Source organism: Scyliorhinus torazame, chromosome 17 (assembly GCF_047496885.1).
Source record: "Scyliorhinus torazame isolate Kashiwa2021f chromosome 17, sScyTor2.1, whole genome shotgun sequence".
Classification (NCBI taxonomy): Eukaryota; Metazoa; Chordata; class Chondrichthyes; order Carcharhiniformes; family Scyliorhinidae; genus Scyliorhinus; species Scyliorhinus torazame.
In genome coordinates, this window is record NC_092723.1 from 40,901,389 (window position 1) to 40,919,331 (window position 17,943).

Consider the following 17,943-nt stretch of genomic DNA (forward strand, 5'->3'; position numbering starts at 1 on the left):
AACCCCTCCCCGAACCTGAACCTCCTCAACACTTCCCACAGGGACCCCCACTCCACCCTATCAAAGGCTTTTTCCGCGTCCATCGCCGCCACTATCTCCGCTTCCCCCTCCACTGTAGGCATCATGATTACATTTAGGAGCCTCCGCACATTGGTGTTTAGCTGCCTTCCCTTCACGAAACCCACCTGGTCCTCGTGGATCACCCCCGGGACACAGTCCTCAATTCTGGTAGCCAACACTTTCGCTAACAGCTTCCCATCCGCGTTGAGGAGCGAGATTGGCCTATACGACCCACACTGTAAAGGGTCCTTGTCCCGCTTCAAGATCAGCGAGATCCACGCCCTGGACATCATCGGGGGTAGGACCCTCCCCTCGCTCACCTCATTGAAAGTCCTCACTAGTAGTGGGCCCAGCAGGTCCATATACTTCCTGTAAAATTCCACCGGGAACCCATCTGGCCCCGGTGCCTTCCCCGCCTGCATACTCCCCAGCCCCTTAGTCAGCTCCTCCAGCCCTACCGGTGCACCAAGCTCAGCCGCCTGCTCCTCCTCCACCCTCGGGAACCTCAGTCGATCCAAAAATCGACGCATCCCCCCCTCCTCCGTCGGGGGCTCAGACCTATACAGCCCCTTATAGAAGTCTTTAAATACCCCATTTATTCTCACTGCACTCCGCACCGTGTTCCCCCCTTTATCCCTAACTCCCTCAATCTCCCTCGCTGCCTCCCGCTTCCGAAGCTGGTGTGCCAGCATCCGGCTAGCCTTCTCCCCGTATTCATACACTGCCCCTTGCGCCTTCCTCCACTGCACCTCCGCCTTCTTGGTAGTCAACAGGTCGAACTCGGCCTGGAGGCTTCATCGCTCCTTGAGTAGTCCCTCCTCGGGGACCTCCACATACCTCCTATCTACCCTTAAAATTTCCGCCACCAACCTCTCCCTCCCTTTCCTCTCCTTCCCCTCTTTGTGGGCCCTGGTGGAGATTAGCTCTCCCCTAATCACCACCTGCAGCGCCTCCCAGACCACCCCTACCTGCCCCTCCCCATTGGTGCAACAGTGGGCACTGGTCCCTCTCCTCCCCTAGCTCTAGCTCCACCCAGTGCGGGGCATCGTCAGAGATGGCTATAGCCGAATACTCCGTGTCCTCCATCCTCGGGATCAGCGCCCTGCTCAAAACGAAGAAGTCAATCGGGAGTAGGCTTTATGGACATGGGAAAAGAAAGAGAATTCCCTGGCCCCCAGCCTAACAAACCTCCATGGGTCCACTCCTCCCATCTGGTCCATAAACCCCCTCAACACCTTGGCCGCCGCCGGCCTTTTACTCGTCCTGGACCTAGAGTGGTCCAATGCTGGATCCAATACCATATTAAAGTCCCCCCCCCATTATCAAGCTCCCTGCATCCAGGTCCGGAATCCGGCCCAACATGCGCCGCATAAATCCGGCTTTGTCCCAATTCAGGGCATACACATTCACCAAGACCACCCGCACCCCCTGCAGCTTACCACTCAACATCACGTACCTACCTCCATTGTCTGCCACGATGCTCAGCGCCTCAAACGACACCCGCTTCCCCACCAAAATCGCCGCCCCTTGATTCTTTGCGTCCATCCCCAAACGGAAAGCCTGCCCTACCCACCCCTTTCTCAGCCTAACCTGGTCTGCCACCCTCAAATGAATCTCCTGGAGCATGACCACATCTGCCTTCAGTCCCTTCAGGTGCGCAAACACACGGGCCCTCTTGACCGGCCCATTCAGGCCTCTCACATTCCGAGTTATCAGCTGGATCAGGGGGCTGCCCGCCACTCCCCCTCCCCCCCCCCCCCCCCCCCCCCCCCCGCCGATCAGCCATCTCCCTTTCTAGGCCAGCCATGTGCCCATGCCTCCCGCACTCTCCGTTCCCCCCCACGGCAGATCCCTGCCCCGACTCCCTCTCCAGGCTCCAGCTTCCCTTTGGCTAATGCAGCAGCAACCCAGTTTCCCCCCACCCCCCCCAGCCAGGTCCCCCCCTAGCTGCGTTGCTCCCCCATAGCACTCCCGTAAGTCAGCTGACTCCTGCTGACCCCGGCCGCTCCAGCCACTCCATCGACCCCCCAATGTGTGAATCTCCCCCCCCCCCCCACTCCTGTCCATCAGCGGGCGCTCCTCTCCAGCACCACCCCTCCCCCCGCCCCCGCCCCCTCCCTTCCATAGCGCGGGAAAAAGCCCGCGCTTTCCACCAAGCCGGCCCCGTCCCCTCTGGCGCAGCTCCCTTTTGAGGCCTGATCCCAGCTCCCCCACCTCGGGCCTCACCTCTCCCCTCCCAATGGGGCCCCCTCTTCCCACCACCGATGCCCACACTCTCACCAAATCCCTACTATGAACCATTTCACTCTACCCCACCCAGCACCCAAAGAAAAACAGTACCCAACAGAACAGAACATCCCCCCAAAACACAACAATCACATCAATCCCCTCTCGACATCCCCTCGCAACCGACACTCAATCCGAGTCCAACTTTTCGGCCTGGATAAAGGTCCACGCCTCCTCCGACGTCTCGAAGTAGTAGCGGTGGTCCTTGAAAGTGACCCACAGTCACGCCGGCTGCAACATTCCAAATTTCACCCACTTCCGATGCAGAGCCGCCTTAGCCCGATTGTACCCGGCCCTCTTCTTGGCCACCTTCACGCTCCAGTCCTGGTATATCCGGACCTCTGCATTCTCCCACCTGCTGCTCCGCTCCTTCTTTGCCCACCTTTGGACACACTCCCTGTCCACAAAGCGATGGAACCGCACCAGCACCGCCCGCGGCGGATCGTTGGGCTTGGGCCTCCTCGCCAGGATTCGGGGAGACCCCTCCAGCTCCAGGGGCCTCGGGAAGGCCCCCACATCCATCAATGTGTTCAGCATCGTGACCACGTATCCTCCAACATCCGACCCCTCCACTCCCTCTGGGAGACCCAGAATCTGCAGGTTCTTCCTCCTCGACTGATTCTCCACGTCCGCGAACTTCTCCTGCCATTTCTTATGCATCGCCTCGTGCGCCTCTACCTTCACCTCCAGGCCCAAGATCTCGTCCTTGTTCTCCGAGGCCTTTTGCCGCACCTCCCGGGTCGCCGCCCCTGGGTCTCGAGTAGCTTGTCTATCGAAGCCTTCATCGGCTCCAACAGCTCTGCCTTCAATTCCGTGAAGCAGCGCTGGAGAAACTCCTGCTGTTCCTGCGACCACTGCACCCACACTGCCTGGTCTCCACCCGCCGCCATCTTGGTTTTCCTCCCTCGCAGTTTTCGCTGCTCCAAAACATTTTTCAGCGCTCCACTCCTGGTCCAATCCATACAGTGCCGGGGAAATGTTACTGTCACATTCCCACACTGGGAACCGTTGAACAAATGCCACTGGGGGCCCTAAAAAGAGCCCAAAAGTCCATTTCTGGCGGGAGCTGCCGAACGTGCAGTTTAGATCCGCAAAACCGCAACCGGAAGACGGAAAAACATTTTCTATCAGAGGTCTCGGTATCTCGGTCAGCTGAATCAATGGCACATTATACCCCCAAAAAATGATGCACTGGTGAAAAATATTGGGCGGGATTCTCCATCCCGCCACACCTATTTCCTGGTGCGCACCCCCCACCCCACCCCCTCTGCCGGCAGTGGAATTCTCCATCCCAGCAGCCGGCCAATGGGGTTCCCCACTGTGGGTACCCCCACATTGTCAGAAATCGGCGGGCGTGAGTGCGCTGCCGGTGAAATGCAGGATCCCGCCGATGGAGAATCCAGCTGATTGGCTTTGATTCTTCAGCAGATTATTCATTCCATTTCTGAATTTGGTGGAAACAGGTATGAAGCAAAAAAAGTTTTAAGGTTGCAGCATTGTGTAGGAAAACTGACAAAGGACTACATGTTAAAGGTTTTACGACAAGATTTTCAGCAGCTCTTACATGTCAGGCCTGTAACCACACTGGTGAAAACTTTTGCACTACCAACATGCCACTTTCGATGTTCAAGTCATGACAATCTATTAAAAGTTGTGGGTCAGGGAATCTCCATGATACACTTTGGGGTTCTCTAAACCCTGGTCCATAATAAATTGGGGGCTTGAGGGGGATAAAAGTCTATCTATTGGATTGGCTCAGTGAAGTTAAAGACAGTGAGGTGCAAGCATATTGTAGTTGCTTTCCAGGTGTGGTATTTTAGTTTAAGTAGAGAGTGTGTTGTGGACAATGGCTCTTTCAGAAGCTCAGACGTTTTTGGGGGTGGAGATGGTCACACGCAGTACCTTACGGACAGAGACTAAAAGCAGACTGTTCGATTTGGCAAAAACATTGGAACTAACATTGCCTGACAAAATGCGAAAGGATGAGGGGCGGGATTCTCCCCTACACGGCGGGGCGGGGGTCCCGGCGGGATGGAGTGGCATGAACCACTCCGGCGTTGGACCGCACCTTCAGGGACTAGGTCCGCCCCAGAGTGGTTGGCACCCCGCCGGCTGGCGGGAAAGGGGCTTGGCGCCGAAGGGCCTCTGCCGGCCAGCGCGAGTCGGCACATGCACGGGAGCGCCAGCGCGTGCTGGCGTCTTCCACGCGCATGCGCAGAGGGATTCGCTTCCGCACTGGGATTGGCGGGAGACCACAGTCTCCAGTGCGGAACAATAGAGTGCCCCACGGCACAGGCCTGCCCGCGGATCAGGGGCCCCCGACCGCGGGCCAGGCCACCGTGGGGGCACCTCCCGGGGCCAGATCCCCGCGCAACCCCCAAGAACCCCGGAGCCCGCCCGCGCCGCCAGGTCCCATCGGTGAGGTACCTACTCTAATTTACGCAGGCGGGACCGGCAACAGACGGGCGGGACTTCGGCCCATCGCGGGCCGGAGAATTCGGTCAGCCCCGGGGCCCATTGAGTCGCGCCGCACCCAGCCATTCACCAAGGCAGGCTCACGCTGGGGCAATATTTGGGGGGAGGGAGAATTAGGAGGATGGCGGGGGTGGGATTCATGCCGACCCCCGGCAATTCTCCCACCCGGTGGGGTGTCGGAGAATCCCGCCCGAGGTAATTATGGCGGTGGCTAAGCATTTAAAGTTGCCTGAGATACAGTTTAACTCATTGGAAATGGCAAAAATTCAGTTACAAATTAAACAAATGGAACATGAGAAAGAATTAAAGCAGCTTGAATACGGAAGAGATAGAGAGGAAAAAGAAAGAGAGAGAGAGGAAAAAGAAGAAAGGGAGATACAGATCAGGGAAAAAGATAAAGAGAGAGAGTTTGAACTTCAGAAAAGGGCCATGAAACATGACAGTCAGTTAAAATTGGCAGGCGTAAAGGGAAACGTACAGTTGGATGATGGTGATGAGGATAGTGAGAAAGAGCGTCAAAGTAGAAGGCTTGGTGGGGATCTATTTAAATATGTCCAAGCATGACCAATGTTTGAAGAGAAGGAGGTAGAAGCCTTTTTCATTTCATTTGAGAAGGTAGCTAAACAAATGAAATGGCCACAAGACATGTGGGTATTACTGATTTCATCACTACCGGAGGAGGTATCTGAGTCATATGAGAGGTGAAAAAATCCATCTTAGGTTCATATGAACTAGTGCCTGAAGCCTACAAAGGTTCAGAAATTTAAAGAAAGAAACTGGTCAAACATACATGGAGTTTGAAAGGATAAAACAGAGTAATTTTGATCGGTGGATAAGGGCTTTGAAAATAGACTAAACGTATGAAGCTCTCAGAGAAATTATACTTTTGGAGGAGTTTAAAAATTCAATTCCTGATGTTGTGAGAACTCATGTGGAAGAGCAGAGGGTTAAAACTGTGAGATTAGCAGCAGAAATGGCAGATGATTATGAATTAGTTCAGAAATCAAAGCTTGGTTTCCGACATCAGTTTCAGCCTGTGAGGGATAGAAACTGGGGACATGAGAAATACACAAGTGGTAAAGGTAAAGGTGATATGATGGGAGATAATAAGGAGAGTGTACCTCTGATTAAAAAATAAATCCAGGAGGGTGGAAAAGAAATGAAAAATGTCAAATGTTTTCATTGTAATAAACTAGGCCATGTAAAGTCACAGTGTTGGTGGTTGAAGAAAAGCACTGGGAAGGCTGATGTGGTAAAACAGGATAAGACAGTGGGGTTTGTTAAAGTGGAAAAGGAAAGCCCAAATGAAGCGAAGGAGGTGCAAAAGATTGTACAACCTGATCAAGAGGTGATTGGTAAGAAGGTGCCAGATCTCTTAAAGAATTTACTTGTGTGTGTAAAGTTTACTCATGTGTATCAGGAGGAGCAGATAAAGAAGTCACAATTTTAAGAGATACGGGAGCTAGTCAATCTTTAATGGTAAGAGATGAGGAGTTCTGTAGTTTGGGAAGGATGTTGCCAGAAAAGGTGGTAATATTTGGAATTCAGGGTGAGAGGAGTAGTGTTCCATTATATAAGGTAAGGTTGGAAAGTCCAGTGAAGAGTGGTGAAGTGGTAGTAGGAGTAATAGAGAAACTATCTTGTCCAGGAATACAGTTTATCTTGGGTAATGATATAGCTGGATTGCAGGTAGGAGTGATGCGTACTGTGGTTGATAAGCCATTGCAAAATCAGACAACTGAAGTGTTGAAGGACGAATATCCTGGGATTTTTCCGGATTGTGCAGTAACAAAGTCGCAAAATTACAGGTTAGGACAAGAGGAGAAATCAAAGGGTGAAGGTGAAGTTGAAGTGCAATTATCAGAAACGATTTTTGGTCAGATGGTTGAAAAAGAACAAGAACAGGTGGAGGATGAGGCGGATATTTTTAGTTCAGGAAAATTGGCGGAGTTACAACAGAAAGATGTTGAAATAAGACGGATGTATCAGAAAGCATATACGGAAAAGGAATCTGAGTGTAAACCATTAGTGTTATTACCATCAAAGTAATGTCTTGATGAGAAAATGGAGACCATTACATATGCCGGCGGATGAAAAGTGCGCAGAGGTTCATCAAGTAGTATTGCCGGTAGGGTATAGAAAGCAGGTGTTGCAAGTTGCACATAAGGTACCAGTGGGAGGTCATTTGGGAATAAGGAAAACTCAAGCTAAAATCCAGAAATATTTTTATTGGCCTGGACTACATAAAGATGTAGTTACATTTTGTCAATCATGTCACACATGGCAAGTGATAGGGAAACCAGCGCCCTTAATACCCATTCCAGCATTTGAGGAACCTTTTACAAGGGTCCTAATTGATTGCGTAGGACCGTTTCCTAAAACAAAAAGTGGGAATCAATAATCTTTTGACTATAATGGGATGTGTCTACTAGGTTTCCAGAGGCCATTGCAGTACGTAATATTACAGCTAAAAAGATTGTGGAGGAGTTACTTAACTTCTAAACTAGATATGGACTACCCACAGAAATACAATCGGATCAAGGATCAAATTTTACCCCTAGGTTATTCAAAGAAGTTATGGATAGCTTAGGAATAAAACAATTCAAATCAACTGCGTACCATCCAGAATCGCAAGGAGCATTAGAAAGGTGGCATCAGACATTAAAGACAATGTTGAGGGCTTATTGTCACGATTATCCAGAGGATTGGGATAAAGGAATTCCAGTCGTATGTTTGCAATTAGGGATGCACCTAATGAATCAACCAAATTCAGTCCTTTTGAACTAATCTTTGGTCATGAGGTAAGAGGACCCCACTTAAATTGATTAAGGAAAAATTGGTGAGTGAGAAATCAGGACTTACATTATTGGATTACGTGTCAAATTTTAGGGAACGATTAAATAGAGCAGGTGAATTGGCTAGACAACAGTTAAAAGTTGCACAAAATGTGATGCAACGGGTAGCGGACAAGAAATCCAAAGTTTGTAGTTTTGCCAGTGGAGATAAAGTTTTAGTGTTGTTACCAGTGGGAGGTGAACCTTTAAAAGCTAGGTTTTGTGGACCTTATCAGATTGAAAGGAAATTAAGTGAGGTGAATTATGTGGTAAAAACACCATAAAGAAGGAAGACTCACCGAGTGTGTCATGTGAATATGTTTAAAAAGTACTTTGAAAGGGAAGGAGAGAAAGAGGAGGTGGTTTTAATGATTCTAACTCAAAGTGATTAACCAAATCCAGATGACTGTGAATTTGACATACCTCAAATTAAATTGGAAAGCAAAGATGTTCTTAAAAATTGGGATAAATTGTTGAGTTACTTTCCAGAGGAAAGCGAACTGACCTGAAAGAGTTATTGATATCACATGGGCAAGTTTGTAGAGATAAATTGGGAAGTACTAAAATGGCTATACATGATGTAGATGTGGGAAATACTGTTCCAATCAAACTACATCCATACAGACTTAACCCTTTAAAATTGGCACAGGTTAACAAAGAGATTGAGAGTATGCTTAAAAATGGCATAATTGAAGTGGGTTACAGCCAATGGAGCTCACCCATAGTGATGTTGCCTAAACCAAATGGTACCCAACGGTTGTGTGTGGACTATAGAAAGGTTAATGCAGTTACAAGAACGGACTCTTATCCTATCCCACTTTTGGTGGATTGCATTGAGAAAGAGGGACAATCAGCTTTTATTTCCAAACTGGATTTACTTAAAGGTTACTGGCAGGTACCTTTACCCGAAAGGGCGAAGGAGATGTCAGCTTTTGTGACTCCAGATGGTATATACCAATTCAAAGTTATGCCATTTGGCATGAAAAACGCCCCAGCCACAATTCAACAGTTAACTAACAAAGTTGTTTCAGGATTACCGAATTGTGCGGTATATATCGACGATCGGGTAATTTTCAGCCAGACATGGAAAAACATTTAAAACATCTGATGGAGTTATTCGATTGACTTCAGGAAGTGGGTTTGGTGATAAACCTAGCCAAAGGTGAATTTAGAAAAGCCCAAGTCATTTTCCTTGGCCATACAAATGGACAGGTCATTGAATGGTCACACGGGATGTGAAAACAACAGTTATTGAGGAGTTGCCGATACCCTAAAGACAACGGGAAATAATGTGATTTCTTGGCATGAGTGGATTTGATCGAACATTTGGGAAAAAAATTTATAGCGTGGTTGCTCCACTGATGGACTTGCTGAAGAAACGTCAAAAGTTTCAGTGGACAGCAGACTTTCAACAGGCATTTGACTGCCTGAAAGCTGTGATAACCAATGCTCATGTGTTGGAGAATTACAAGGGACTCTGTGATCAGATTGAACTAAAGTATCTGACTTTAAAAAGAAATGCCGAGGCGTAGAGAAATGGACGGAAGCAAGTTCAGTTGGAGGGACAAGAACAAAAATGGTCTATATACCTGTTCGCGTGCTGTGTTTTTTGAACCGAAAAATATATTTACTGTGTTCATTTCTTAACGGATAGTGAAAAGGTGAAAATGAAACCACCTTGAAGTTGATCGGGTTATTTTTCTTGGGGGGGGGCGGGGGGGGGGAGGTGTCATGAGAATGTTGCTTTAAGAAATGTTTGGCTGCTCATGTTACTGCAGTGATGTCAGAGTGTGGGTGGAGCTGAACTCTGGCTCTGCTTTTTAGTTTCACTTTGAGAAAAGCTTGGTGTGTCTGTGTTTTAGTTTTGTTTTCAGTGTTGGAGCTGAAGTCAGACAAAGTAGCTGTACTGCTGTTCTCTCTGCCATGAAAAGACTATCTCTTGATCATTTGGTGAATTCAGAATTATAAATGTTTTCAGTAGTGACTTTAACCTGATGTGCTTCTGTTAAAGGCAATGTTTTTTGTAAGTCGTATGGATTTTAAAAGGAAAGCTTAAAGGTTTACTTAGTGTTGTAGTCTTTGGGGGTTGTATTTGAATTAATGGTTGCTAAGATGTTCACTGTATGTTTTAAAAAGATTAACTTGAGTTCATAGAATAAACATTGTTTTGCTTTAAAAAATACTTTTCCATTTCTGCTGTACCACACCTGTAGAGTGGGCCGTGTGTTCCCCATACCACAATCTATAAAAGTTGTGGGTCAGGGGAACTCCATGATACACTTTGGGGTTCTCTAAACCCTGGCCCGTAACACCATTCTCACCTGCAAAAAGTAATGTTGAATGCAGTAACAGGACATTGAATATTTAAATTGCACAGAGCATGAACTTGGGCCACAAAACCTGCCGCAATATTTTCTAAATAAAAAGCACATATATAGATCAAAATCAATACATAGTCCTTGAGTTTGAGGTCTGGTGTGCTCAGCTGTCCGGAGTGTTTAATTACACCTTAGGATGCACTCGGGTTATTGTTCATGTGCCTGATAGCATCAGTCATGCCTGGGGTGTGCACAACGGCTATAGGGTTTCCTGCATTGATAACAGGAGGGGCTTCCATTTCCATCAATATAGGGGACTTAGAATGCAGACTCGGTATGTCAACCTTTGTGGCAGTTGGCGAGTACCCGTAACAGATGAAGCTGGTTCCTGATATACAGAGCACCATCTGAGGCGACCACGTAACTGTTGGGTTGGGCGACATGGCTGTGGACCACTGCTAGTTTGTAATGGCTGCATGTAGTTTGCATTCTGACTGTCAGGCCTAGCTCCAGAGTGCAGAGTCTGAGGGAGCTTCGGTCAGAGTATCCTTTCCCTCTTTACCACTGTTTCAGGACGGCTTCCCTCACATTTGTTTCCACTTTGGGTTGCAACAGGGCCTTGGTAACAGGGATCATGGTTTTGTTGCATCTGGAGAACATTTTCTGTGTTGACGAAGGCAGACACTCTCTTGGCAGATTATACAGATTAAGTAGTGTGGCATAGAAGTCTGCATTGTCACTTGTCACTGAGCCCGTTTTCAAGGAGGCGTTTTGCAGAATGTGCTGCATGCTCTGCCAAACCTTTCAATTGTGGGTATAGTTGGCTGCTTGTAATATGTTCAAAGTCCCAGGTGTGTGCAAAGTCCTTGAACTCCCTAGAGACAAACTGCCGGACATTGCCCGATATTAGCCTTTGTGGAATGCCATGTGCTGCAAAGTGTCTCTTCAGCTTTCCAATTACTGTCGTGCTCTTCATGTCGGGCAAGTAATCAACTGCATACTACCCTGAGAATGAATTAACAAGCATCAGGTGTTGCCTCCCATTCCACTCAAATGTATCTGTCATGGTGAGTGACCATGGAAGGTTTGGGACCTCATGAAGGGGCAGTGGTTCTTTGGTTTGATGAGACTTAAGCGCTTTGAATGGGGCAATTCTGTTCACATCCCTCTCTTTGTCAGCGTACATGGAGGGTCAGTACATGTTTTCCTTTGCCCTGCACTTTCTTGCTTCCACCCCGGGTGGAGTTGCTGGGTGTAGAGAAAATTGGGGATGATGATCTTTTGGCCACGCAGTATCAGTCCATCTTGCATAGTTAACTCCTCTCTTGTAAAAGGTCCAGGGACCGTGGGGAGGACCTTTGATATCATGGGAGCTGCCTGCATATGTGGGGCAGGTTTAAGTTCCTCAATTCTGCTGGATGACACCATTTGAATTGTCATAATATCAATGTCCTCCTCATGACCTGAATGCTCGGTGCTGGATAAGTAAACCCTGGCAAGGGCAACGGTGAGGTATAACTCGTTATCACGCTTGAAGACCACACTGAGGTTGTAGCGTTCGAGCTTGACCATCATGCCACTAGGAACAACATGAATAAACAGCAGTGAGTTTCTGTGTCAGTCAGAAACCTTGATGCAAACGCCACTGATCTGCCATTCTGGATGCACACTGCTGCAGAGGAAGATAACAGTACAGGTGCTTGGGTGCCAAAGTATTGTAACACAGTTACAAGATCCTTCAATTTGTTGCGTGCACCATTGTGATGCTCCTGCCAACATCAATCTACATCCTGATGGAGAGGTTGATGGAGAGGTCTAGTTACCTCACTGTAACAAAGAATGAACATTGATAGATAATTTGTAATGCCGAGGAAACACTGCAGGGTACACTTATCCTTAGGAATGGACATTTACCACATAGCCATTGTCTTATCCAGGTCTGGTTTCACACCATCGGTAAGCAGGTGGCCCACGCCAGGGACCTGGCTGATCCTGAATCTGTATTTAGTTTGGTTGTGCTTCAACTATATAGTCCAGATTCTGTCATGGACCACGCGCTGATATGCATTATGTTCCTGCATTGTACAACCTCAGACGAGGATGTCATCAACAATGATTTCACAAGGTTACCCTGCAAAGAGCTGGTCCCATGGACCATTGGAAAATCTCACCATCTGTGGAGATACCACAGATACGGAGGAACCTTCACTAGAGACATGAGCACAGTGAGCATCGAAGATTCTTCAACAAGCGGGATTTTCCAAAGTCCGCACTTTGCATCCAGAATCCTGAAAACCTTCGCATTGGGCATGTCGGCCATGCCTGTTCAACAATCTTCATACGATGATGGGGCCTCTGAAGTACTTTATTGAGGTGAACTGGGGTGAAACAGATCCTGACTGTGCCCCCTTTCTTTACTGCAGCTACCATCACAGAAACCCACTCTGTGGCCTCATCGATGGGGGCTGTGGCACCCGTCTTGTCATTTTGTCTGGTTTATCTTTACTTTCTATTTCATGGCAAGCGGCACTCTTCTTGGAACACAGACAGTGGGCATTATTGAGTTGTCCAGCCTCGTGCAATATATGATAGGCTGCTTTCCAATAACATCACAGTCAAACAGGTTTTTGTATTGTAGCATCACTGGGGTTTGGTGCTGTAGGGTGTGTACATCCAGCCCAAGGTGGATTAGCCCCAAAGCAATGCTGTCCCAGAGATCCATCAACGGTTAGACATCCTGGTCGACTGGAACTTGCCCTGGGTGCAGCGCATACCTTCCGTGCGTCTGGCTTGTCCACCATATGTAACGAGATTTACTTTGTTGGTGGAATCTAGCAGCACTTTGTTCATTCTCTGTTACAGTGAGGTAACTGGGCCTAGCATCTGGTGCAAAGGTATCAATTTCCTGTAACAGAGGCTTCAACAATGCATTATATTTTGCCCAAGTATCTATTTTGACTTTAAATTTGGCATTGCTGTGAGCAATGTTTAATGTTGGGAATATTTCACCTTTTCCTGTGATAAATTTTTGATTTGATTTGTTAGTGTCACATGTATTAGTATACAGTGAAAAGTATTGTTTCTTGCAAGCTGTACAAACAATGCATACCGTACATAGGGAAGGAAGGAGAGACTGCAGAATATAATGTTACAGTTATAGCAAGGTGTAGAGAGAAGACCAACTTAATACGAGGTAGGTCCATTCAAAAGTCTGATGGCAGCAGGGAAGAAGCTGTTCTTGAGTCGGTTGGTACGTGACCTTAAACTTTAGTATCTTTTTCCTGACGGAAGAAGGTGGAAGAGAGTATGCCCGGGGTGCATGGGTCCTTAATTATGCTGGCTGCCTTTCCGAGGCAGCGGGAATTATAGATAGAGTCAGTGGACGGGAGGCTGGTTTGCGTGATGGATTGAGCTACATTCACGACCTTTTGTAGTTTCCTGCGGTCTTGGGCAGAGCAGGCTCCATACCAAGCTGTGATAAAACCAGAAAGAATGCTTTCAATGGTGCATCTTTAGAGGTTGGTGAGAGTCGTAGCTGACATGCCAAATTTCCTTCGTCTTCTGAGAAAGTAGAGTCATTGATGGGCTTTCTTAACAAGAGTGTCAGCATGGGGGGACCAGGACAAGTTGTTATTGATCTGTATACCTAAAAACTTGAAGCTCTCGACCCTTTCTACTTCATTCTCATTGATGTAGACAGGGGCATGTTCTCCACTACGCTTCCTGAAGTCGATGACAATTCCTTCGTTTTGTTGACATTGAGGGAGAGATTATTGTCGTCGCACCTGTTCACCAGATTCTCTATCTCATTCCTGTACTCTGTCACTTCATTGTTTGAAATCCGACCCGCTACGGTGGTGTCATCAGCAAATTTGAAAATCGAGTTGGAGGGGAATTTGGCCACACAGTCATAGGTGTATAAGAGTATAGTAGGGGGCTGAGGACACATCCTTGTGGGGCACTGGTGTTGAGGATGATTGTGGAGGAGGTGTTGTTGCCTATCCTTACTGATTGTGGCCTGTGGGTAAGAAAATTCAGGATCCAGTCACAGAGGAAGGAGCCGAGGCCAAGGCCACGGAGTTTGGAGATGAGTTTCATAGGAATGATGGTGTTGAAGACTGAGCTGTAGTCGATAAGTAGGAGTCTGGCATTGTGTCTTTGTTATCTAGGTGTTCCAGGGTAGAGTGCAGGGTCATGGAGATGGCGTCTGCTGTGGACCTGTTGCAGCGGTAGGTGAACTGTGGTGGATCAAGGCAATCCGGGAGGCTGGAGTTGATTCGTGCCATGACTAACCTTTCGAAGCACTTCATGATGATGGATGTCAGAGTCACTGGACGATAGTCATTGAGGCACGCTGCTTGGATTTTTGTTGGTACAGGGATGATGGTCGTCTTCTTGAAGCAGATAGGGACCTAAGATTGTTGTAAAGAGAGGTTGAAGATATCTGTGAATACCCCCGCCAGCTGATCCGCGCAAGACCTGAGTGCCCGTCCGGCTACCCCATCCGGGCCAGTGGCTTTCCGTGGGTTGACCTTCGCGAATCTGCTCTGACATCTGCAATGGTGATCTCAGATAGAAGTTCATCCGAGGCTTCTGGGGTGGAGGGCTCGCTCTCGCTGACCTCATGCTCAAAGCGTGCATAGAATGCGTTGAGCTCAACATGGAGGGTGCATTAGAGCTGGCGATTTTACATGCCTTCATCTTGTAGCCCGTTATGTCTTGCAGACCTTGCCATAGACGGCGGGGGGTCCATGTGGCTAGCCTGGGACTCGAGCTTGGTCCGGTACTGTCTTTTGGCATCTTTGATGGATTTCTTTAGATCATATCTGGCTTTCTTGTGTCGGTCAGGGTCGCCTGACTTGAACGTTTCAGACCTAGACTTCAGCAAGCAGTGGATATCCCTGTTCATCCAGGGTTTCCGGTTGGGAAACACGCGGATTTGTTTCTTTGGCACAGTCTTCTACACACTTACGAATGAAAAGTCGATATTTTCGCAGTTGAATGTTTCAAGGGGTTCTAAACCCTGGTTATTTTGATTTACCTTCAGATTTTTTTTTTAAAGTTCCAAACCTTGGAGGGCAGTTGGCTGCAATGGAACTTGTGGTAGCCGCAAGTTGCTGTGGCTTTCACCTTCGGCACTTGGCAAAGTGATTCCGTTTGCCACAGTTATTGCAACGCTTATTAAATGTGAAGCACGCTGTCACACCCCAGGCTTAGGGGGGCTAAAAATTATATATAGATTGACGATGGCAAAGTTCGCAATGGCACCTTCATGCAAAGGTATTTATTTATACTCCAAATCCCAGTGCAAAAACATTCCCAATATCCCACAAAATGTTTTGCGGCGGACCAAAATAATAAACAATTAATCAAACACAAAACCAGCACTTCACCAGTATGACTTTCAAGGTATGAGCTACGGTCTCAGTTCCATCTGTAGTAAAAAAAAACTCAAATCCTTTCTGGCCAACATCTTTAACTTTCATCCTTTCGGGACTCCAGTAGTACGTTACAGCAGCCAGGCTGCTGCTTTTCAAACACGTGGAATCTCGGTATCTCCATTTCTGGGGTTAGACTGTCCAGTAGCATCTATTACAAGCCCACTGACTCCCACAGCTCCACAGCTAACTCTTCATGCTCCACATCCGGTAAGGACTCCACCCCATTCTCCCAGTTCCTTTGCCTCCATCGCATCAGTTCCGATGATGTCACTTCCCAAAATGGTGCTGCTGACATGTATTCATTCTTCCTTAATCGTGATTTCCCACCACTGTGGCTGACAGGGCTCTCAACTGTGTCCAACCCATCTCCAGAACTTCTGCTCTCACCCTTTCCCCTCCTTACCAGAACCAGGATAGGATCCTCCTTGTCCTCACTTTTCACCCCACCAGCCTCCGCATTCAAAGGATCATCCTCCATCAGTTCCGCCAACTCCAGCATGATGGCACCATCAAACAAATCTTCCCCTCACTCCCCCCTGTCAGCATTCCACAGGGACCGTTCCCTCTAGGATACCCTGGTCCACTCCTCCATAACTCTCAGCGCTTCATCCTTTTCCCACAGCACCTTCCCATTCAACTGCGGAATGTGCAATGTCTGATCCTTCACCTCCTCCCTGCTCACCATCCAAGAGCGTAAACATTCTTTTCACGTGAGGCAGCGCTTCACGTGTACCTTCTTCAATCTGGTCTATTGCATTCACTGCTCCCAATGTGGTCTACTCTACATTGGAGAGATTAAACGCAGATTGGGTGACTGCTTTGCAGAACACCTTTGGTCTGTCCGCAAGCAGGACCTAGACCTTTGTGTCGCTCACTGTCCTTCTCTCACGTCCATATATCTATCTTGGGCCTGCTACAATGTTCCAGTGAAGCCCAAAGTAAACTGGAGAAGCCGCATCTCATCTGTGTTTCGGCATGTTACAGCCTTCTGGATTTAACATTGAGTTCAACTACTTCAGACTGTGAAGTCTCTCCTCCACCTTCACCCCATTATTATTTCTATCAATTTATTTTCATTTGTCCATCGATCTGTTTTTCCCTCACCTTTGGCTCGCGTCCCCCCACCCCACCCCACTTGGACCATCTGTTTCCTGTTCCAGGTTGTCCTTTGACATACTGCGTTCCTTTTTCTGCCATTAACACATTCTGACCTTTTAATGTGCCACTATCAGCACCCTGTTAGCCATGAGCACCACCATTTACATTCGCTTTGGCTTTTTGTACACGGTATCTTTGTCAATCTCTATCCAGCCCCATTTCTCCATGCACCCCTCACCCCCCGCTGAACAGTTTAACTCTCACCCTATTTCCAGTTCTCTCTAATTTTATCAAAGAGTCATGCAAATTCAAAATGTCCATTCTCTCTCCTCGGAGGCTATCAGACTTGCTGAAATTGTCCAACATTTTCGGTTTTCTTTTAGAATACGGCATCCACAGTAATTTGCTTTTAACTCAGAATCCTTTACTCAGAGCCTGACCGTTTATAGGCCAAACATCCACTGAGGACGGGCAGGGGTCTTTAAAGGCCGGTAACAGGGCTCTCCACCACACATGTGCTACTTTTTTGTGGGTGCTGACCATTGCAGTTTAGGCATGGGTGTGTCCTGTACCGAGAAAACTTTTATTTCTCTCCTTAATTCCTTGGTGCTCCTCTCAGACTGCCCGTTTAACATGCAGATACTAATCGCAGATTCTAACATGAGTTTTCTTTCGCAGAACAACTGCATGCGCACAGCATTGCTTGTTGATTCCACAAACTAGCTGGTCTCTTACGAGTTAATCGGTGAGAGTACCAAACATGCAATTGTTTGCCAGAATTTTCAATGTTGAGACATATGATTGTACCAATTCATTGAGTTTCTGGTTTGTGTTGTTAAAAACATATCTGTCCATGATGACATTTTTACGGGCCCAAAATATCTATTAAAATCTTTAATAGTACCTCAGGGGCCCCTTGGCCTTCCTCCCCTGGGAGGATGAAGGATTTAGATTTTCCAACTGCCTCCAGCCAGTTAGGTTTCACAGTCCGTATGGTTGTACATTCTTCAATTTATCGGAGAGACCAGCGTGGCAGTGTACGTGCCATTCCTTTTCAAACTGTTTCCAATTGTTGGTGATTTTCGCATTGAAGTTGAGCAGGTCGATGTGCCGAAGACCATCTTGGCCAGCTCTGGACACCAAGTAATGTTGCTGAGTTATGTCAAAATGATGACAAAGGACTGCAGCTTAAACAGTGTAGGAGCTCTTATTTTCTAATAAGAATCGAAGTCCGGTGGCCGGCTGAGAGTGAGTATATTGCAAAACCTAGTTAGTACAATTTCAAATATACAAAAGAAAAACAAAAAGCCCAGAGAGGCAAAAGAAAGAAAACAAAAGAAGGGAACAAAGAAGAGAGAACAAAGAAGAGAACCACGCGCACAAAGTGTCAAGCTTTCTTATTGATGCGCTCTCAATTACGACGAGAAGAGA